This window comes from Grammomys surdaster, unplaced genomic scaffold, assembly GCF_004785775.1.
Source record: "Grammomys surdaster isolate TR1022 unplaced genomic scaffold, NIH_TR_1.0 309, whole genome shotgun sequence".
Taxonomy (NCBI): domain Eukaryota; kingdom Metazoa; phylum Chordata; class Mammalia; order Rodentia; family Muridae; genus Grammomys; species Grammomys surdaster.
Genome location: NW_021604728.1, coordinates 1,484,719 through 1,507,772, shown reverse-complemented (window position 1 = coordinate 1,507,772; position 23,054 = coordinate 1,484,719). Strand labels below are relative to the sequence as shown.

General features: G+C 47.8%; 1 pseudogene; it reads right to left on the bottom strand.

Annotated features, from left to right (window-relative positions):
• The window catches only part of LOC114629402, a 41,037-nt pseudogene extending 18,359 nt beyond the window's left edge, over positions 1 to 22,678 (bottom strand).
• Positions 22,679 to 23,054: the final 376 nt, after the last annotated feature.

Below are 23,054 nucleotides of genomic sequence, written 5' to 3'. Positions count from 1 at the left end.
GAGTTCTTGGATGGACATTTGCCAGGCCACCCATGACGCTCATCTTGTGGCATCCAGCCTGTGATATGTCCTAGTTTGTAGACAGGCACTTGTACTGTCTCCAAAGTTTTATGGCAGATTCTTCTACTAATACTCTGGAGGCATTTGTCCCCGTGAGATTAAGCTCTCTGCGTGCATCTGCCAGTAGAGAGTCCAATACTGGTCTTTGCTGTTATACGCCTTCCCTCCTGTCACCAGAGTTGTGTTGCCCACACGACCAGTTGGCATCAGCTACCTTTTAACCATTTGGCTTTTCTGAGGTGGTCTGCATTTCCCCTTCTTGTGCGTCTAGGATGGTCCTTCCCTTTTCTCATTTCTGCTAACACAGGGGCATTAATATTTTTCCCCAGATACCCAGCCAGGTTGTCTGCCTTGCATCTGGCAGCTTCTGCTCTCTTCTGAGCCCCGCCCAGCTAGAACTAGATCCATCCATCACAGCTTGGCCTTTCTGCTCCAATGCACTTCACCCCAGCAATGTGTCTTCATAAAGTCATGGCTCCTTCACTGTGATTCTTTCCTCTCCTCTTTAACACTAGTCCGGGGAGGTAGAGCCTTCATCATCCCTTTGACATTAGTGGCTCTGCAGAGGAAGGGGGAGCTAGAATGTCCCTGACATCCGAGGACAAATGTGATTTCTACGACAGGGAGTGACTTTATTTCCCACAGGCATGGAACACTGGAATGTGCAAGGCTGAGATTGGGTCAGAGAATGAGCAGTAGCCTGGTGCTGTGCTGGCCCCGACCCACAGATATGCCCATCCCTGAGCCCTGCTCCCAGGCCCTGAAGCATATAGCCCTGGCTACTATCCCTCCAGAGCCCCTGCTGGAGTAGCTCTGACATCTTGAGTTCAGACTGAGAAGGCTGGGACAGACTTCCCTTTAGCTGATCCCATCTGGGTCTTCTTCCAGGTTCCATGCCTCATATTTCCCTGGGCTCCATGTCCATCACAGCCTTCCACTACCCTGGGGTTCTGCCAGAGCTTTCTTTGTTTTTTCCCCCTGGCTGTGAATCCTTGAGGGCAAGGAGTATGTGAAGTCCCTCTTCGGGGAGCAGCTCTCATTAGGTATTAGGTATACAGGTCACATGATTTGACACCTTAAAACCATCCACATTTCTTATCTGTAGCATCCACAGTCGAGAGGGCATAACTGAGTCCTTTACTAGGACTCTACAAGCTGAGATTAAGGTCATGGCTGGGCTCTTGTCAGAGGCTTGAGGTCAGTTTCTAAGATCATGGGGTAGACAGAGTTCAGTGCCTTGCAGCTGCAGCACCAAACTGTCTTCTCAGTCTGTCACCCAAGCTCTTTCCAGTTCCCAGAGTGTCTGTCACCTCTGTAAGGTCAGCAGGAGGGTCTCTACGGAGTTTTAGGGAAGGTGATATTGAGAATGGTTGTTCTACCATCTTGGTCATCATGAGTGAGCCTCATCAAAGGTACAATGGCCCTATCATGTCAACAGTCCCTACTCCTTGCCTGTCACCTCAAAGTCCCACCGCATTCCCGGGATGCCAGTGCCCTCAGTAAGAGGAATGGTAGCTCTCCCTGGGGAGCTGTTTTAGTGTTCTGTGGACTCAGAGGCTCAGATGGGATGTGACAGGCTACAGGGGAAGGGAGAGGGAAGCAGAACTTTCTGCAGCCAGTGGGATTGCCCGCTTCATGCTCAAGGTTTAGGAAGCCCCCAGACTAGACCATTTTCTATGTGTCTTCATACTTAAGCTATGTTTGATGTGGAAAGTTTTGTCTTGTTCGGTTTAGCCTGAAGATAGGACTGCGGCTTAGAGCAGAGAGGGCCAGTTTGGATAGTATACCACGGGCCCTAAGGCTGGCCAAGAGAATGCAGCTGTTTCATACTCTAATCCCAAACTCAGATTCCTTCTGACAACATCCAATCAACTGGTCTTAGGAGGCTTCATGGAGCAGGGGCACAACCCCATGGTTGTCAGTCTGAGGATTCACCTCCTTCTGGTATGGGGAGGTGAATCTTGCAGGAGACCAGGACGCTGTTCATGACCTCATGATTGGACCACAGAGGTGGTTGTGAAATTTTGCTAGGACTTTGGGTCCCCAGGGCTGTGCTGCCATTACTGATCTTAGCGGTCGACTCTCCTGGGAATGACAGATGTTTTGGTCGGTCTTTTTATTACTGTACTTGGTTGAGCCTCAGTAAATCTCAATGGCTATCCATGTGGGTAGCCAGTGGCACAGTCTCTATCCATGTAAGAGTCTGAAGCCTGGGGTGTGAGCCCCACCCTGGTTGGCATCAAGTGCACCCAACACTACTGGTTTAAATGTTACCAAATACCCACCAATTTAAATCTCATTTTCTCTGTTTTTTTTTTCTTTGTTTGTTTGGTTTTGGTTTTTTTTGTTTTTTGTTTTTTTCAAGACAGGGTTTCTCTGTGTAGTCCTGGCTGTCCTGGAACTCACTCTGTAGACCAGGCTGGCCTCGAACTCAGAAATCCTCCTGCCTCTGCCTTCCAAGTGCTGGGATTAAAGGTGTGCACCACCACTACCCAGCACTTTTCCTTCATTTTTCAGGCCCCACAGATGGGAAGTTCAGTGGCTCTATTGATTGTGGTAGTCTGTGGCTTTTAGACCTAAGATGCCAACATGTGGCTTTTTAGCCACAGCTCCCCTCAAGAACCCAGCAGCATGCTGATGACTTCCTTAAGAACTCTCCTGTCAGGACTCCTGCCTTCTGTCAGTCAGCTCTTCTCCAGGATCTCCCTCACTGCCACACCCCTCCCACACGGCTTGTTGCAAGCATTTGAACCCATCTGTGAGCCTGCCTGACTTTGAGTATATCAGAGATTAGATTTCAACACCCATCCATACACCACAGTGTTGTTCTGCAGCTTCCCTGTCCCACATCCTATGGGTTCTATGACTTCACAGGTATCTGTGACCTCTGTCCCCACCTCAGCTGGAGAACTGCTACCCCAGGTGCAGAAAGGAGGCTCTGGCCTTGTTCTTGTGTAGGTAAAAGCAGGGCCTGCCGTGCACACATCCCACTCCCAGCAGAGTCAGAGCGAGCATCTCGCATCTCGTGTGCATTCACCAAGTGCATCCCAGTGTGCAGTACAAAGCTGTGGATCTTGTTTTAAAATTAATTACATTTTATCGACTGCTGGGCAAGAGATCAAACACAAACAAATCTCCCGTAATCCCCCTCAAATGCAGAGCAGGCCCCAGCGTGCTCAGCATGGGGGTCTCTGCAGCCAGTCACTGTTCTACCTGGCAGGGGTGGTGGTGTGGTTGTAGGGCTCAGACCACACAGCACGGGATGGTGAGAAGATCTCTCTGTGATTTCAGGTCCCACCTCAGCATCCGGGAGAGGAACTTTTTCTAGACTTTTGGTTTATCCAGTGTGCCCTCTCCTGATGAGCAGAGTGCTTATTTACATTGTTTCTTTTCTGCTACTTACTTGCAAAAGCAAGCTGAATGAGGTAACGCTTGTCTGCTTGGCAGAGCTCTGCAGTCACGGGATGGAGAACGGCTACACATGGTGTTGCCCGGAAAGTGTCTGTTAGATGGATGGAAGGACAGAGGTGGATGGATGGATGGTGGACAGATGACGGGTGGTAGATGGAAGGAGCCATGCATGAGTGAAGGGATGATGAATGGATGATAGATATAATGATAAATAGATAGCGGACAACCTAGCCTGTCATGGGTTAACTCTTCATCTTACCCCAGTGTGGGAAGGGATAGCTCTGTCCCTCACCCCAGCATGTCAAGAGCTCTGTACCTCACGTCAGCATATCATGGTTTGTCTCTGCATCTTATCCCAGCAAGTCACGGTCTAGCTCTTCATGTCACCACAGTGTGTCATAGACTAGCTCTTCACGTGCCAAGGTTGGGTAATGTTCCCCACTGGGCTTGGTCCCTCTGTGACTCCTGAAGTCACTCTCATTGTTCCTGAATATGGTCCTGTTGCAATTATAGCCTGAGCCATGTGGTAGTCTACTGCCCTGCCTCACGAGGGGCCATCCTTACTCTATGAGGGAACCATTTCATGTGGGGTACGTGAATATATGGTGTCTGCTAATCTTGGAACGGTTGTAGGTGCCAGGAACCACTGCAGCCTTACAATGCTGACCACAGTTGCTGACCCATTGGCTCTCAGTCCACTGCTGGTCCTGTTCAGAGTTTCTCAGAATGTACAGGGATAATGTCACCCTTTCCTCAACACTGAGATGCTCTCCCTATTTCCCATGTGTCCTTGGTAGGTGGCTTCCTTTTCTAAAACTGAAAAAAGAACAAAATACTGCTAAGACAAAACTTATTTCACAAGAACAGTTCGCTTATCCAAGACAGAGAGACCATCCCACAGCTTCTAGTCGGGGAAGGAGGCAGTAGGCCCTGAAGCAGGTTGCAGTGAGGTATCATCACTTGTGGGTAGAGGGTAAACAGTTTGAACAGACTAGTAAGAAGACTGACTTGAATTTTATTTATTTATTGTTTTAGTTAAGTTTCTATTGATGTGACAAAACACCATGACCAAAAAGCAGCTTGGGGAGAAAAGGGTTTATTTGGTTTACACTTCCATATTGTTGTTTATTGTTGTAGGATCCAGACAGGAACTCAAACAGGGGAGGATACTGGAGGCAGGAGCCAATGCAGAAGCCATGGAGGGTGCAGCTTACTGGTTTGTTTATCATGGCTCGCTCAGTCTGATTTCTTATAGAACCCAGGACCACCAAGCCCAGAGATGGCCCCACCCATAATAGGCTGTTCCCCTGCCCCATTGATTGTTAATTGAGAACATATCTTATATCTGGATCTCATGGAAGCATTTCCTCAACTGAGGCTCCTTCCTCTCTGATGACTCTACTTGTGTCAAGTTTACACAAAACCAGCCAGTATTACTTATTTTTGTGTATGGTATGTGTTCCTGTGCACGTGTGTGCATGTGTGGGTACATGTGTACAGGTATATGTGTATGCAGGTGTGTATGTGCAAGATATGTATGTGTGTGTGCATGTGTGCAGGTGTGTGTGTGCAGGTGTATGTATGTGTGCAGGTATGTGTAAATATGTCTGCATGTATGTAGGTATGTGCAGGGGTTTGTGTGCATGTGTGTGTGTGTGCAGGTGTGTGTATGTGTACAAGTGTGTGTATGTGTACAGGTGTGTGTGTATAGATGTGTGTATGTGGGCAGGTGTGTGTGTGGGCAGTTGTGTGTGTAGTATGTGTACCTGTGCATGTGTGTATATGTGTGTATGTGCAGGTGTGTGTAGGTGTGTGTGTGTGTGTGCCAGAGGTCCACGCTGAGCATCTAGACTGATCACCTTCTACCTCACTTTTTTTTTTTTTTTAAGTAAAGGATTTGAAAATTTTATTGTATGAGTGTTTTGGCTGCATGGTGCTGAGAATCAAATCTGGCCCCTCTGCAAGAACAAATACTCTCGATTACTGAATCACTCCTTCTGCCTCCTTATTTAAAAAGTATTGTTGTTATTGTTGTTATTATATTATTTTGTGTGTATGGGTGTTTTTCCTTTATGTATGCTTGTGCACTCTTTGCATAGGGGACACTCAGAGGGCAGAAGAGGGCATCAGGTCCTCTGGGACAGGAGTCACAGATGGTTGTGAGCTACCACAAGGTTAAGTGCATCCAGTCATTAGTTTATGAGAGAGGATCTCTCACTGAACCTTGAGCTCCTTGATTCTGCTAGACTGACTGGCCAACAGTCTCTGCCTCTCCAGTATTAAAGATTCAGGCATGTATCTTTCCATGGAACACATTTACAGGAATCTGAACTCAGCTCCTTATGCTTTCATGACAGGTAGGTTATAGACTTGATCATCTCCCCAGAGTCGGGCTGATTTTTAGTTGCTTTATTGTGTACCCCCTAATTGTATGTACCTCAAAGAGGGCTACTCTGACTGCCCCACTCTTACAGTGCTCTGAATAAAGACTAAGGCCATTGTATTAGTCCTGGAGGTGACTGACTCCTAGTCTGATGACTCAGTTCTGAGTCTTTACTCTGACTCCCTTCCTGTGGTCAGTGTATTGGTTTGTACCATTGCCACAGGACCATAACATGGATGCCACCATCATGAAGGTCACATTCTCCTGAAACGATATTTAAGTCAGAAGGGGACCAGGCAGAAAAGACTTCCTTCTGCCAAGATAAACACTTTCTCTAGAATTCTCTAGCCAACTTTGCTTAGTGAAATAATAAATGCACACCAGTAGCAAAAGGATCCTTGTGTTTTTTTTTTAATTGGCTTAAATAAACCAATGCATTCCAGGCTAAATCAGGAAGAGTCCAGGTTCCATTTGCAAGGAAGGAAGCAATAGTTACTATTCCAGGAAACTTGACCAATTTGTCACTACAGGGAAAGAGAGCTACCTGTCAGCAGTTCCTTCCTGGGAGTTGGTTCCTACCAGAGTTGTGATGTGGTGGTGCTGTTGGCAGTGGTGGTGGTGGTGGTTTTCAAGATAGGGTTTCAAAATGTGTATAATAGCCTTGACTGTCCTGGAACTCACTTTGTAGACCATGCTGGCCTCAAACTCACAGAGATACAACTGCCTCTGCCTCCTGAGTACTGGGATTAAAGGCATGAGTTACCATGTCCAGCCTATTTATTTTATTTTTATGAGTATTTGTTTTGCCTGGATGTATATCTGGTGCACATGCTCTTCTGGAACTGAAACTGCCTCTTCTTCCCTCTCCAATGTTTCTTCCCCTTTCCAGGGTCTCATGTCCCTGTCAGCCATGTGGGACAGGGACAGTCTGTGGTCTCTCTCTGTGTCTCTTTGGATTTTCCTGCTGGAAGTCTGTGGCTTCAGTCCACATTGGTGGATGTCTTTGTCACCCACCTGGGCTTTGGCTGTTGCCTGTTTGGTACCTCCTGTTTGGTCAGGAACATTCTGGTGCTGGGCTGTGAATTGATGTCACTCAAACCAGTGATCCTGAGTGATGGTCATAGCTCAGCTCATTCAAATAGAAGCCAACATTGAACTCATAGACTTAGGGCTCCCAGCCTGGGAGAGCAGCTGAGTCTCAAGGCCAGCACCTTACTTGAGATTCAGCTTTAAAGAAGCTGCCAACAGCTGCAGATACTGAAGCTTCAGGATCAGGTGATAGATATGTGGGTTCATAGGCCCTTCACACACTCACAATGGGCCACTGGAGGTTGACCCTGTGTGATGGTTTGTATGTGCTTGGCCCAGGGAGTGGCACTATTAGGAGGTGTGGCCTTGTTGGAGTAGGTGTGTCATTGTGTGCATGGGCTTTAAGACTCTTATCTTAGCTGCCTGGAAGTCAGTCTTCCACTAGCAGCCTTCAGATGGATAAGTAGAACTCTCGACTCCTCCTGTGCCATGCCTGCCTGGATGCTGCCATGCTCCTACCTTGATGATAATGGACTGAACCTCTGAACCTGTAAGCCAGCCCCAATTAAATGTTGTCTTTTGTAAGACTTGCCTTGGTCATGGTGTCTGCTCACAGCAGTAAAGCCCTAACTAAGATACCCTGCATTGTTTTTTGACAGGGTCTCACTGTGTAGTCCTCCTAGCCTAGAACTCACTAGGTAGGTCAGGCTTGCTTTGAATTCACAGAAATCTATTTGGATCTGCCTTCCAAGTGCTGGGATTAAAGTTGAGCACTATCACATCTCCCTGACCCTGTTCTTTGGGGACTGTTATGAACTGTCTTCAGATGATCCATGGATGAGTGTTAAACAGTATGTCCATTGTAGCTCTCTCTCATCCTGTCAGAAGATACAATATGTAAGTCTACCTGCTACATCTGCAGGGAGCTCCTGGCCAGCTGGACTTAGGATATACTTAATCTCTGATCTTAGAGGCCGTTGACCTTCCAGGATAGTTCCTCACAGGGTATGAATACTGGGGAAAGGAAGACAGCCTGGTAAGGAGGATTGATAATGCACAGGGCACAAAGCAAGATGGGAGCTTGTCTGAGGGAGAAGGTAGGAACCCTGCTTTGATCTGCAGGACGCAGTTGTGCCTCTTGGGCTCTAAGATCCAAACCAGGGGACGTGATCCCTCAGAAACACACATGGACGGGGGATTCGCTGCAAAAACATGAGGTTTAATGATAATAATAACCGGTGCACTGGGGTTCCTTCGACCGCAGGCAAGAAGAACCCCGAGTAAAAGTTGGGAACAGTTTTTATACAGAGTTCACGAGGGCAACCACAAAGGCTGACCTTCCCAGGTCTGGTCTCTAGGTGACTCAGATTTGCACGTTATTTTTATGACAGTGAGTGTCTTCCATTTGCCCAGGTTTATTACGTTAAGGGCCCAGCTTCCTGACCACCTCCCATCCTGGGCCCCTCTCCTGGAATGTGTCTATGTGCTCTGGGCCTGCCTCACCCGCAGGTGGGTTTCCTCCCCTGTGGTCTGTGGTCTTTCTTCTTCCTCTGAATGTTAATTCAGCAAGTGTCCTCTGACTAAGAAATGAGCTCCTCCCAGAATGCACCCCTGGACAGTGAATTCTAAATTCAAACCAAGACCTGAATTTCCCACATTATGAATTTCCCACCTGCCCCTCCTGGGAGCTTCCTCCCACACAGCATGGGAAGCTGAGTGTGTAGTAGCTTGGGAACAAGAACTGCCCTGGGTATGGAAGCCTCTGTGGTCTACATCCAGCCTCCTGGCCAGCTGCTTCTCGAGCACCTTCCTATTTTTAGCACTCTGTACATCTGCCTGGCTTCCTTGGCACCTCTGGCCCCGGACACTACAAATTACAGACATGTTATCAGAGACTAAGCTGCAGGCAGAAGCTGCAGTCTATTAAGATTTGAAGAGATTTAATGTAACAAGACAAACAGGAGAAGGAATTTAATTTAGTGATAAAAAAGAAGTAATCAAATCTCTACTGTGGACACAGGGCATTCGCCTGAATCGTTGATTGTTTCCATACGTCAACATGTAATCCATTATGAAGCAATTAACATGGTGGCTGGTTTTCCAGAATGACCAGCCTGGCAGGTCTCATCCCTCCAACCACTCCAGAGTTGGGTGGACATTTCGAGGCCACATGGGAAGAGACACCAACTTGAAAACAGTTTCCGCATGCAAAACCGCCAAGAACAGGCTCTTGATTTGGACTCTCTGTTGTCCTTTTTAGCAAAGGCAGGCTTCTGGAAGTCTCATTTGCAGGCATTGTGTGACAATAATGCCAGTACTGCCTGGCTCCTGCTGCTTCAGCAAACATATCCAAAGCTTTGTTTCTTCTGTTTGGTTGTCGGCTCTGAGGAGTGCCAGAAGCTTCTATTGCATTTGCATCTTCTCAGGAGCAGCTGTGAGAACCAGTAAGAACCGGAGGATCCCTGTAGCTGGTCTTTGCTACTTTGTGGGCTCTTTTATCCCCCACTAGATAGGAGAGAAAGAAGAAGAGAGGGGACAGAGATAGAGATCCCAGAATCTCTTTCCTTTTGTTTCTTCTTTGAGCACAACGAACAAACTACAGTCAACCTCCCAGAAAGACCACCAACCACCAACTTTGCCTCTTGGGACCTAGCATTTTATCTACCTTCTGAAAAGTTCCCAGAATTCCAAACCTCACACAGTCGCAGAAACTATCTGCAGCTGGTAAAATAATGCCCCGTTAGATGTTAGAGCATGAGGCAAATCATAGTCAGCTGCTGCGGACGGCCTGAAGCAGCCCCACACCCCATATCCCCACACCTGGAATTAAAAATGAAAGCATGTTTTTATACTATTTCTGTGTTTGTTTGTTTTTTAAGAAACCAATATTTCAGGATCCTCACTACAGAGTCCCTTACTCATACCCACCCACCAGAGCAGCCAGGGCTATACTTTCTCTGCTGAAATTTCTCCAGGAGCTCTCTCAGCACGTGGAACTCAGCCCAGATCCTTGAGGACTTGGCCTGGTTCTTCCTCTTCTATAGCCAATAATGGCTAGGACTTCCTGCCTCATCACCCAAGCTGGTCTCTGCCCAGGACCTTTATACATCTTGTTCTTCTGCTCAAAACTTATCTTAGGTCTCACATTGAGATGCTAAATGACCCAGCTCTTTGGTGTATTTGGCTAAGATCATAGAGAATGATTAAATACATCTAAAGCATCACAAATGTAAGGGATTTTAGGCCTTCAGTTGAAGTAACCATTTTTAATGTTTATTTTTCCTTTAAGTAAACAAAAATGTGGAGACAAGGGCAGGTTGACTCCATAATTGTTAGGCCTGTCCCTGGTGTCCTGATGTCTCAGTGGAGGACTACCAGCCTATGGTCTGGCTAGACTACCCTTATGAGACAAGCTGGCTAAATCAGGCCTGGCGGTACAGACACCTTTAATCCCAGAACATTGCAGGTAGAGGCAGGTGAATCTTTGTGAGTTCAAGGCCAGCCAGGACTATACAGTGACATTTTGTCTCTCTCAATTCATCCCCACCTCTTAAAAAGACAAGCAGACAGCCTTGAACATTACACACAAGCCTCAAGGAAGCTATACTTTGACCACAGGTGCTTGCTGCCAAAGCACAGCTCTGGTTCCTAAAGGTCCTGTCCAAGCCATGATTGCTCCAACAGCTTGTTTCAGGCATACCCAGTGAACACTAACAGTCACTTCCTCTCAGTGCAGGGCAAGGCATGAGAGCTTTAAAACTCACCATGGACCCAAGGGTCCTGGAAACTGAGGCCTATCCACGAGGTGCAATACTAGTAAATGCTGCCTGCCTGCTACTGCTGTCTTCGCTGCTGCTAGAAGCTTGAGGATTACAATAGCTGCCAAGATCCAGGACTTCTGGTGGTTAAAGCCCAGAGCAATAACCTCCAAGCTGAGAACAGAGAGCTTTTGGCTTCTAAAGCTGGAGCAATAGGTCCCTAGCTCACAGGGCCTGGAGTTGTGAGCCTCTGGGTCTGTCTGTCCAGCCCCTTGGCCATAGGCACTGAAGACTCAGAACTGTTTGCATTGGGGGAACATCTTGATACCCATAATTCCTTTCTGGGTATAGCAGAAGGACCCAGCTAGCTGCTGAGGAACAAAATGGTGGGGGTGGGGGGTGTCCCTTATGTTCACAAACAGGAACAAGGCAGCAGGAATTTGTCTTCTCAGCTGGAGACCATTGGGTTAGTTCATTTTGAGCCTCTTTGTCTTGCAGGTCTTTCTTACCTACAGACCAGAGTGGCCTCAAACTTGGAGATCCACCTTCTTCTGCCTCCCAAGCGTTGGGACTAAAGGTGTGAGCTACCCACCACCTCTGGGTTCATATTTCCATATAAAGGCAGCTCACAGAGGGTGAGGCCTTGGGCCTCTGTTCAACTTTCATTTTTCTTGTATGGGGGAAGCTTGTCTGACTTGGAGACTCACTGATCACTCAGTTAAAGAAAAACCTTTTTTTTTTTTGTATCACCCTCATCTTGTATCAGAACCATTGTTTTTTGTTTTTTTGTTTTTTTTTGTTTTTGAGACGGGGTTTCTCTGTGTAGCCCTGGCTGTCCTGGAACTCACTCTGTAGACCAGGCTGGCCTCGAACTCAGAAATCCGCCTGCCTCTGCCTCCCAAGTGCTGGGATTAAAGGCGTGTGCCACTATCGCCCGGCCCCAGAACCATTGTTGAAGGGCTGATGAGCACATGGTGAAGGTGCTGCTGTCGGCTGTGAATGTGAGTCATGGCTGGGATGGTAGAAGGTGGGTCATTGCTTCCTACAAGCAGGGTGGCTCTGCTCTACTGGTTGTCAGAAACCAGAGGCCACTGCTGAGCTTGACACTAGGATGCCCAATCCAAGCCAGGTAAACTCTTCACTTGACATCACAAAGCCCTGATGTGTGTTTGAGTGTATGCCACATATGGAGGTAGCTGCAGAGGCCAGACAAGGGTATCAAGTCTTCGTAGCTGGAGTTATAGGCAGCAGTGAGTGGCCTGCCGTTGATACCAGGACCCAAAATCAGACCCACTGTAAGAACAGCACACAATTCTGAGCTGTTTCTCCAGCCCCTGATCACCAGATTCCAGAAAGTTGCCTGTGCAAGGGGAACAGCCTGAACAGTACCCCAAGAAATAAGCAGATAAGGCCAGGGACTGAGATTAATGTCCTAAGGAGCCATGCATGCATGCTGGCTCTGCAGAATCACAGTGTGATTCTCAGGGTCTGCCAGCAGGCTGGATCCCCAGGGAAGGGTCATTGCTGCAGCTAGGATTCAAGGGACATTGGAAACTTCTCATGGGACACTGTGACCTCAGGGCTCTGGAGTGGAGCCTGAGAGAATGCTTGGCTGTCAGGATCATGAGCTGCCTGGGTCTTCTGAGCTCTGTTTGTCAGGCAGGGGATCAGAGTGTGTTCAAAATGTCCTACATCGTGCACAATGAGCCAGAAGACAAGGCTGTGCCTACTGTTGTTCCTAGGCTACAGAGCTAGGGCTCACATCACCACGGCTACACACTTTTGCTGTCATTGACATTGGAGGCCTCTTCTCCAGGGTGACACCTTCACTGAAGGTGGCTTTTCATCTTGCAGAGCAGCCTTCAGCAAGCCTGCTGAAGGCTGTCTGAGAGCATCTTCTGAACCAGAGGCTCCAGTTTTAATTGATTGTGGAAATGTATTCCACCAAAGAAGCGCTGTTATTATTTGGTGTTTGAATTTCGAGTAAAATAAAAATTAAAATTCCCAGCGTCAGCTTGACTGCAATCATGAATCTCACCCCTGTTCCCTACACAGCAAGTCGGGTATTCATGAACAGTCACACTAATGGATTCAGGGCTATGATTATATTGGTAATTGGACACATAGATTAGCTGTTTCTTTTGTAGGGCTGAGGGCTGGCTCAGCTGACAGAGTGTTTGCCTAGCACGCATGAAGCTCTGGGTGGTTCATGTAATCTGGGCACTCTTGAGTGTGGAGGAAGGAGGAACAGAAATCTAGGGTAGGGTTGGTGATTTGGCTCAGCGTGTAAAGGCACTCACTCACTGTCAAGCCTAATGACTTGAGTTTGATTCTTGGGAAGAGAAGAGCACACCAGGTTGTGCCCTGACTTCCACAGGAATACTGTGATATGTATATTCCACTCCCTATCAAATAAATAATTGTAGTAAATGTGAAAAGAAAAGGTTCACCATTATCAGCAAGTTTCAGGCCAGCCTATGCTACACGGGACCCTCTCTCAGAAAGAAAACAATAAATGCCTTTAATTCCAGAAAGGCAGATGGCTTTCTATGAGTTCAAGATCAGTCTGGTATACACAGTGAGTTCCAGTACAGCCAGGGCTATATACTGTGACCCTGTCTCGACAAACAGAAAATGAAAACAAACAAACAACCCCCCCTCTCCAAAAGCAAGATCAAAATTCAAGATCAAATTCATCTTCATCTTCATAGAGATTTTTGAATCCAGCCTGGGTTATAAAAAATTTCAAAAAAAAAAAAAAAAAAAAAGCTATACTACCCTGAGCATGCCTGATCTAATCTGATCTGAAAAACTAAGCAAGGTAGTAGTACTTGGATGGGAGATTCTATGGAAACACTCGGCGCTGTAGGCTTAAAACAACAAACAAACAAACAATAAAAGGTCTGGAGATATGGCTCTCCTGATGAAGATCCCTGTTTAGTTCCCAGTACCCACCACCTGTAACTTCAGTTTCAGGGCATCTGATAACCTCTTCTGGTCTCCAGAGACACCCCATGAAGATGTGGTATTCACTCACACATGCATAACTAAAGGACGTAGTAGAACATACCTGTACTATCAGTACTTGAGGGGCTGAGGGAGTTGGAGCTCTCAGAGTTCAAGACTAGCCTGGTCTACGAGTGGAGACTCTGTCTAAAAATGAATAAATAAATCAATAAGGGCCAGAGAGATGGCTCAGCAGGAAAGAGCACTTAGTACCTGGGTTTGATATTCAACAAACACATGGCAGCTCACAAGGGACCCAATACTCTATTTTGGCCTCCAATGGCACCAGGAACACACATGGTTCATATACATATATGCAGAAAAATACTCATATACAACAAATGAATTTTGAAACAACAATACAGACACACACACACACACACACACACACACACACACACACACCCTAACATGAAAGAAAGTAGGATAGTGTACGAACTACATGTGCAAATGCATGCATAGGTGTGCAGATGCATCTGGGTAAATATGTATATGCACATATGTATAAAGCATTCTGTCCATGTGTGTTTGAACATACATTTGTGCATGCACATGTGTGTACATGCATATGTATGTATGTACGCATGTGTTCATATGTGCACTTGCTGCACATGTTTGTGTATGTATCCATGTGTGTGCAGGTGCCCACTCAAGCAGTAGATAGTCACTGACTGAAGCTTCCCTGCTTGCTCAAGACAGGAAGAACCCACGGCACCCTGCATGTATAGGTTCTGGCTTGGCTTTCTGTTGCTGCAGAGGGTAGAACCTGCATGTGGTGGACACAGGGAAGGTGACTGGAACTGGCTAGGCATCCCCAGTGGAGGGACTCAGTATTCCACATCCACTGGAAGCCTGTTCAGCTTTGGGCTTCTGGGGACAGCATGACCAGTCCAGAGTGGCTGGGTACACCAAGAGGCTTCCTCAGAGAATCATGGGTTACTGTTCTCCTGGCTGGTGGCCTTCTGTGGGTTTCCCCTTCCTCCTTTCCATCATTGGGCTGTTTCTGTCATAACAGAGCAGGAGTTGTGGAGATGGAGTGACTGTCTGTGCCTGTTACTAAGGCAACCAGAGCTACTGGACTCCTTGACCTATGAAATAGCTCAACCAAATAAGGCAGCAGGTGAGTGGAACTGGCCGGTCATATCCAGTGGAGAGACTCAGAAAGGATGTGACAGAGCTTCAGAAATGGTTCCTATCCCAGAAATAGACACAGGAGGCCATAGCTGACGTTGTCAATATGGGTTGTTGGGGCATTGGATGCTGTCTCAAGAATCACATTGCTGAACACATCCTGTCTCAGCAGCTGTGTTCAGAACCCCTGTTGCTCTAGTATGGTCACTTGGGTTTTTTTGTCACAGCTGAGAGTGTACAGGGATATTTGGGATTTCATAGCCAATCAAAGATTGTTACCCAACAAGCTGAGTTTGTACCTGTCACCTGTCCAGCTGCTCTGTGAAGGTGATGCTGCCCTATAGCATAAGCTGGGGGATATTTCCCTCCTCTTCCCTCTTCAGGAGTGATGAGTCCGAGCACTTACAGTGCTTCTGGGCAATGTTTTGTGGACTCATGATGTCTCTGCCCAAAGCAGGGATTAAAGATGCTTGTGGCTTTTCCCACAGAACCCCTCTGTCACTCTGTGGGCAGTGGCTGGGGTTGTTCATCCACCATTATGGTCCAAGGCTCTGCTCACAGCCTCTTCTCACTGAGGAAGCTGTGTGGCTTGCCTGCTTTCATTGCCAGTCATTTTGGCAGCAGGGTTTGCTTTACAGTGACTTTAAGAATGCCACAGGAAGGGATGGAGAGATGGCTTAGTGGTTAAGAGCAGACTTGACCTAAGCTCCCTGAAACTGAGGCAACCCAACAGTTAGCTCTTCCTCTTACGTTGGTTCCCTCAGGCACTTGGTCACAGCAAAAGAAAGTTAATCCATTGCACGTGTGAAGGAAAGAAGAGAACATTCTCTCAGCCAAGTGCTTGGAGCTGTTAAGAAAGAATCTGGACAGCTGGCACCATCTTGTCACCAGAACAGGCAAGGAATCTGGAAACAGCCAGCTATGAGGCATCACCCAGGAGAGAGAGAGGCTTAATCTTGATTTTGATGTGCCTGAAGTTCACACTACCACCGAGCACCAGCACACCCTTTTTCTGACTTAGGCCATTCTTAGTTGGAGAGACTGCTGTCTGCAGCTACCGAATGAACCATGACTGTTTCTTTCTTTTCTTTTTTAATTTTAAAAATTTATTTATTTTATTTATATGAGCACACTGTAGATATCTTCAGAGGGCATTGGATCCCATTACAGATGGTTGTGAGCCACCATGTGGTTGCTGGGAATTGAACTCAGGACTTCTGGAAGAGCAGGCAGTACTCTTAACCTCTGAGCTATCTCTCCAGCCCCGCCACAACTGTTTCAGACACCATGCTTTTTTAAAAATTTCAAAGTTATTTTTTATTTTATGTGCATACATGTTTTGCCTATATTAATGCATGTGTACTACATGCATGCCTAGTACTCCTCAAGTTCAAAAAAGGGTGTCGGATCCTTCAGAACTGGAGTTGTGAGTGGTTGCAAGCCACCATGCAGGTACTGGGACCTGAACCCAGGGCCTCTGCCGAGCCATCTCTCAGCCCCTGCAGACACCATTCTAATTGAAGTAACTACATTCTGAGAGAAGGACGCAGAGGCTTAGGGTTTTGTGGTGAGTCAATGTTGGACCAGCAAGCAGAATCCTGGCTTCCTGACTGTGCCCTCTGTCCTACTGGCCAGGGGAAAGTGATGAGGATAGTACCATTCTGGGCTGTGGATGGCCTTTGCCCAAAGCCACGGGGTGGTTGAGGCCACCTGCCAGTGACCTCCTGAAAGAGATGGGAGGTTCTTTCTTCTCCAAGTAGCATCCTTGGAGCCTTGTCTTCGGCTAGACAGTTTCCTGAAGTCACCTTTGTAGAACTGGCCTCCAACTGTTATGGTTAAGTCCCCTTTGAGTTGCTCTAAAAAGAATCTGTCACCTGGGAGAGGCCAGATAGGCTGAGCCAGAGACCAAGGATATGCTCTGGGGCCCAACAGTTTGTTAAGAGGCAAAATGTGAAGTTCCTTTTTGTTTAAACTAAGCAAATTAAGAGGAATTAGGGCTGGCACTCAGCTGATGGTGCTGTTTATGCTAACTGGGCTCCTACAGAGGATATCTGCCTGCTGTCTCCAGAGGAGAGCAGGTTTGGAGCTTGGGTACAGCCATTCTCTGATTCTGCTTTTGATGATCAGAAACTTAGGATTTCTACACTGCTCAACTGAGGAATAGGCTGTAGACCAGGTGAGTAGGTGACCCCTTCCCTCATGAACTGGCTGAGGAACAGGCCTTAGGCCAGGCAAGTAGATGACCCCTTCCCTCCTGAACTGGCTGAGGTCCTCCTAAGAGCCCTATCCACATACCTCCACCCTTAAGTCATGGAGAGCTCCCACTGCTAGAAGCCAGGCTTTCTCTGTGGGTTCTGGATCATTTGGTACTTCTAAGTATTCTGGTTTGAAGCCTGAGTCACTGGGGTGCCTTTGGCCGAGGCATGAAATTAGGGCTATCTTCTACCAATCATGGTTGATGTATCTAAGTGGGTTGATCTCACTTGAGAGCAAATTCAGCTGCACCAAACAGAAACCCAAGTACAGTAACTTAAGCAAATGTGGGACAGACAGGAAATGCGAGTCTCAGAGAGTGGCTGGAGGACATCAGGGAGAACTCAGACTTGCTTCCTGAGTCACCATCTTTAGTGAATACCCTTAGACTCCATTGCTAAAAATTGGCCACCAGACCATAACCATCACATCAACATTCAAAATAGAAAGAAAAAAAGAAGAAGTTTCCTTATCAGGGCAAAGCTTTCCCAGAAATTCTCCAGAGATGTTTCCTTTCACGCCGTAGGGCTCAGACTCTTGATGCGTAACCTCATTTCAGGGCACCAGGAAAATGCCATTATTTATGGTTGAATTACAGAAGAACCCAACATCAGACTATGTTGGGTTGTGTGGGGAGATGGAGATAGATTAGTTAAGCAGCTGATGACTACAGACTCTGACAGATCCAAGAGAAATGTCTTTGTGTGCAGAACAGGAACCCTGCCACCTGTGGGAGGGAATGGGTAGGCAGGAGACATAACTCGACAGGCTTGGGTGTGGAAACAGACAATCTGTATTGGCTTTAGAAAGTATCACACTTCACAGAGAGGAAACAGCAGAAAGCATGTTGGCCCTGAGTATCATTCCCCACTATTAGCTAGCTGTATGAGAGGGGATATTGCTATTGGTGAACTACTAGTGATGAATTGTCATGAGCCAAAGTCAATTTCTCACAGGGTTCACAGAAGGGTTGCTCTGTGTCATGCAATGCAGGTGGTAGGTAGATGCATGATGACACGTATCTGTCACCATGTACCTTAGGGTTAACTCTCGGCTCTAAGGCAAAAGCCTAAGCTTTACTGTGTTGCCATTTTATGCAACGATACCCTGAGATGTTCTCACCCCTGTGCTTCGTAGCAATCAAGAAGCAAAGCCAGAGTGACGTTCAGGTCTGATGGATCCCCAGCAGGATCTGAGGACAGCTGGATCCAGCAGCCTAGGAGCTTCCTGCAAGGACTGGATTGAGAGGGTTCAGCTAGAGTTCCTTCTCTGGATGACACCTGCCACCCCACAGGTGTGATTAATTACCCATGATTTGAGAAGAGAAGTAGTCTTGCACCTACCTGGAAATTTTCAGGACTCTTAGATGGATGCACCGTCTCTTGCTCACTGCAGAAACTTTGTGCCCTTGGAGGACAGGTAGGCTCCCTTGTGTGAGGTATGCAGTGCCAGCAGCCGTTTGTCCCACCATCTGGGCTGTTCTCTGAAATTCCACTGGGATGAGGCGTTCCAGATGGAAGCTCTGCTGGAACTTGTCCCAAAGGCCACCTGACTGAACTTGCTACTGGTTCCTGATGGTTGGTCCAAGAGGAGTGTCACATTTTCAGAAAAACAAACAAACAGACAGACAGACAGACAGACAAACCAAGTTGCCCATTGGAGGTAGACAGACCATGGAGGAAGCCATGGAGTTTGTGATATGAGAATAAAAGATAGATGTCCTCCAGGGCCAGGGAAGTTCAAGCAGGACGACCCTCTAGAGCCCAGAGGCTCCGGAACCCTCTGCTAGAAGGATCTGGTGTCTACTCTGAGCTGACCTTGAGGAGGACTGATGGGTGGATGGTCAGGACAGTAGAAGACTGTATGGTACTTTCTTCAAGGTGTGGTCCATTAAACAAAATGGCTTGTCTTTAGATCCTGAAGTCTATATGGAGGACCGTAGGGGAGGCAGTGTGTGCCAGCACTGGATCTGACAACTGCAGGCATTATTTCCTACCTGCTGATGATACTGGTCTCACCATGCCCATTCTGGGCCCAAGCTGTGGCTGACACCTTCCTGGACTTCTTTCTCCAGTGCCAGCCTCTTTCCTAAGGTTCAGGGTTATAGATCCTTTATGGCAGAATATATTTTCTTTTCTTTATTTCCTTTCATCCTTCTTGATATTTTCTTCCCTCCTTCCTTCCTTCTCTTCCTTCCTCCCTCCTTCCCTCTCTCTCTCCCTTCTTTCTTTTCTTTCCTTCTCTTGAGACAGTTCTCTATGGATCACCACATCCTCAAACTTGCCATAGCTGAAGATGATCTTGAACTGTCTGTCTCTACCTTCTGAATGCTTAGGTAACCAGTGAGCACACCACTCCTGGTTTTGCTATGCTGGGCTCAAACTCGGGCTTTTATACATGCTAGGTGTGCTAGCTGGACAGACATCTTGATTGAGGCTGTCCGCAGGTAGCTGGGTGGTCAGTCCAAAGGATCAAGTCTATAACAGTTCATGACGTCCAGACAGGCGACAGGAGCTGAAATCACAGCCTTATTGCTGCCGCTTCAGGGATGTAGGTTGGCACTACTGGACAGTCCCAAGACACTGTTTCACACTATAGCTCAGGCAACAAACTCATGGTAATCCTCCTGCCTCAGTCTCCCAAGTGCTGGGATCACAGACATGAGCTACCATACCTGGCACTATCCTTTATGTATTAATTTTTTTCCCATCTCAATTTTAATGGACAGAAATGTAATTTATACAGAAGCTTCCAGAAAGGCTTTCCATAACTGAAAATTCAAGAGCAGAAAGCTCCGAGTGTAACCGTACCCAGTTGCTTGAATCACAGTTCCGGTTCCTCCTTCTTCTTCCTTCACCTTTGTCCTGTTTTCCCCATCTGATCTATAGGCTAGATCTCTGTGAGTTGGCTTCCAGGAATCCCTCTTTCAATAGTTGGATTGAAAATCTGAGACTTAAATACCATGTTGCCCTCCTGAGCCAATCTGTGGTGTAGGATAGGCTGTGCAACTCCCCCCCCCCCCCTCCCCAAGTCAGTCTGTGGAGCAGGATAGGCTGCTCGAGCTGGCCAGAAGGATGGCAGATGTTTGCTCTGGAAGCAGACAGATCGATTCACCAACAAAGTGCTGGAAGTCGCAGTGACCCCTAGAGGAGAGATGGGGGAGTGGGGGGGCACTGTGTTTTGAGTACAAGCAAGTGTTTAACATACCAACTAAATCCAGTACTTGGCTGAGGGGTAAGAACAGGAACCCAGGAAGCCTGCTCGGGGCTTCCATCCCTGTTTGCACCTCAGGGGAAGATGAGCCCGCTCAGTCTCCTGCCTACACAGATCCTCCTGAGGCTGGGCCTCTGCTTCTGGAGTACCAGCAGCACACAGGGATCTCTTGAGGGTGACCTCCACACATAGCTCCCTCCCCCCCATCGTTTTCATACCAACTACTGGATAAAAGGACCAGACAGGGCTTCTCCTTCATGGCCGGCTGAGTCAAGCCCATGAGCATGCTCATTAGGAGACACGGCAGCATCCTCCATCTTTGAAAAGGAAGGTCGGCAGCGGGAATAGTAAAAGCTCAGAGATAATGGGAACAATTAAGCTAGTTTGTCCTAGCGGAGGACAGGTGTCTGACATCCTTCCTTTTCTTCTGGGCCAGCTCACAAGGAGAGTCAGAAACAGCTGTGATGAAGACTAGGGAATGGTGCTTCAGAAGGGGGCATTTCTAGGTAACTGTGGCTGAGGTAGATGGGCAGGTTGTGTCCTTCCTTCCCTCTCAGTGTGTCTGTGCTTCAGACAGGTTTCTCTCTCTTTTTTAATTGGTTATTTTATTTATATACATTTCAAATGTTATCCCCCTTCCCTGTTTCCCCTCCGCAATCCCCCTATTTCCTCTCCTCCCCCCCGCTTCTATGAGGGTGCTTCCCCACCCTCCCACCCACCTACTCCCTCCTCACTGCCCTGGCATTCCCCTACACAGGGGCATTGAGCCTCCAGAGGACCAAGGGCCTCTTCACCCATTGATACCAGATAAGGCCATCTTCTGCTACATATGCAGATGGAGCCATGGGTCCCTCCATGTATACACTTTGGTTGGTGGTTTAGTCCCTGGGAGCTCTGGGGAGTCTGGTTGGTCGATATTGTTCTTCATATGGGGTTGCAAACCCCTTCAGCTCCTTCAGTCCTTCTTCTAACTCCTCCATTGGGGTGTCCCTGTGCTCAGTCCCATGATTGGCTTTGAGCATCTGAATCTGAATTGGTCAGGCTCTGGCAGGGGACAAGGTGTCTCTTCTCCAGGGCGTTTGACCATTGGGAAGATAGCTATCAAACAAACGCATCCATGTTGGTATGGCTGTTGGTAAGAGCTGCTTTGTGACTGTTAGAAGAACAAGACTCCTGATACTTTCTGGGAGTGAGAAAGGCTGAGATGGAAAGGATGAGCAGCAGTTAGCTCCATGGAAGGGAACTTCAAGGTGTGTGTGTGTGTGCAGAATGCTGAGCATGGTAGCACCATCTACAAAGGCCCCAAGACAAGAGAGGAGGCCAGAGGACAGGAATGGGCAGTGAGAAGGGAAGAGAGGAGTCAGTGAGGAGATGGAGGAGGCAGCATGGTCAGGCTGTATGGCTTTTGGAAACACCAGTCTGTTCTAAAAGCAGTCTGGGCTTCTAGATAGTGACAGGTGTCTCACAGGACAGACCAGCTTCCCTGAGCAAGTAGGGTAGGACTGGGTGAGTACACTGGGCCCGCTCCCATCCATGATATCTGGGTCAGTACACTGGGCCTGCTCCCATCCATGATATCTGGGTCAGTACACTGGGTCTGCTCCCATCCATGATATCTGGGTCAGTACACTGGGTCTGCTCCCATCCATGATATCTGGGTCAGTACACTGGACCTGTTTCCATCCACAGTAGCTAGACCCATATCCATCCATGATATCTAGGACTGGGACTGCTCTCATCCATGATAACTGGTCTCATGAATAATTTAGGGAATTCTGGACCCACAGAAGATCTGCTGCCCAGCACTGACAGAGGACACACTAGTAAAATCCATCAATTGGAGAGATTTAGAGCTGATGAGGGACCTCCTGAGACCTGGAGGTGGACCATTCCCAGTAGCTGCACACGTGAGGGCCTTCTGCCCCTTTGGTGCACTCTGAAGACAGGGAAAAGTCCTGTTACCTTGACAAGAGACATGGTCACAAACATCTTCAGTAGACTGTGGCGCTAAGTAAGAGAAGCTAGGACAGCGGTCTCACTGTGTGGAGAAAGGAGACCTATAGATCTAACCACGTGCCCTAAATAGTTAGGGCTCTGAGCAGGCCTGGGGCCTAGTGTGCCCTCTTTAATCAAACATAGTTTTCATCATTTGTGAGACAGGCCTGTTCCTCTGCCTCTTACTGCTTGGAGGTGCCAGGTTCTCATGCAGCCCTGATTTCCTGACACTGGAAGTGATCTTTGATGACCCTGACCCATAAAAGGTCAACCAGAGCCCTGAGGGTTCTGCACTTGGGACCAGAGAACTGAAAGACAATATAGCCACACCCATAGCCACTGGTCTTGGTACCCTCCATAGCCATTTAGTTGGGAGCCATGAGCTGGCTCACCATCTCTCCTCCATGTCGGCTTCACTCATGGGTGCCACCTGCTGCATGTTCTCCTCCAGGGAGCTTATGCCCACTGCAGGAGAGGCTGACAAGGGTCTGGTCTACCACTCTCTAGGGTGGGTACAGAAAGTAGAAATATGACTCGAGTTCCTGCCTCATGGAGTATGGGTCTGAGAGCTTCCAGGAACACATCAAAGAAGAATCAGCTGAGGATGGGGTTGGTCGAGGGAGAGATTAGCAAGGTGTCTGATGCAGAGCAGAGCTTAGAGGGTCCCCCGTTCTCAGTTCCAAAGCTAGGGTCTTTGTTATATGATAGTTTCCATGGCACCCCATCAACAGTGCAAATACTAGGGACAGAGGACCAGCTAGTGCTCAGGCCTCCCACTGGCACATTATTGGGGTCTCTAGGGCTCAATACAAGTG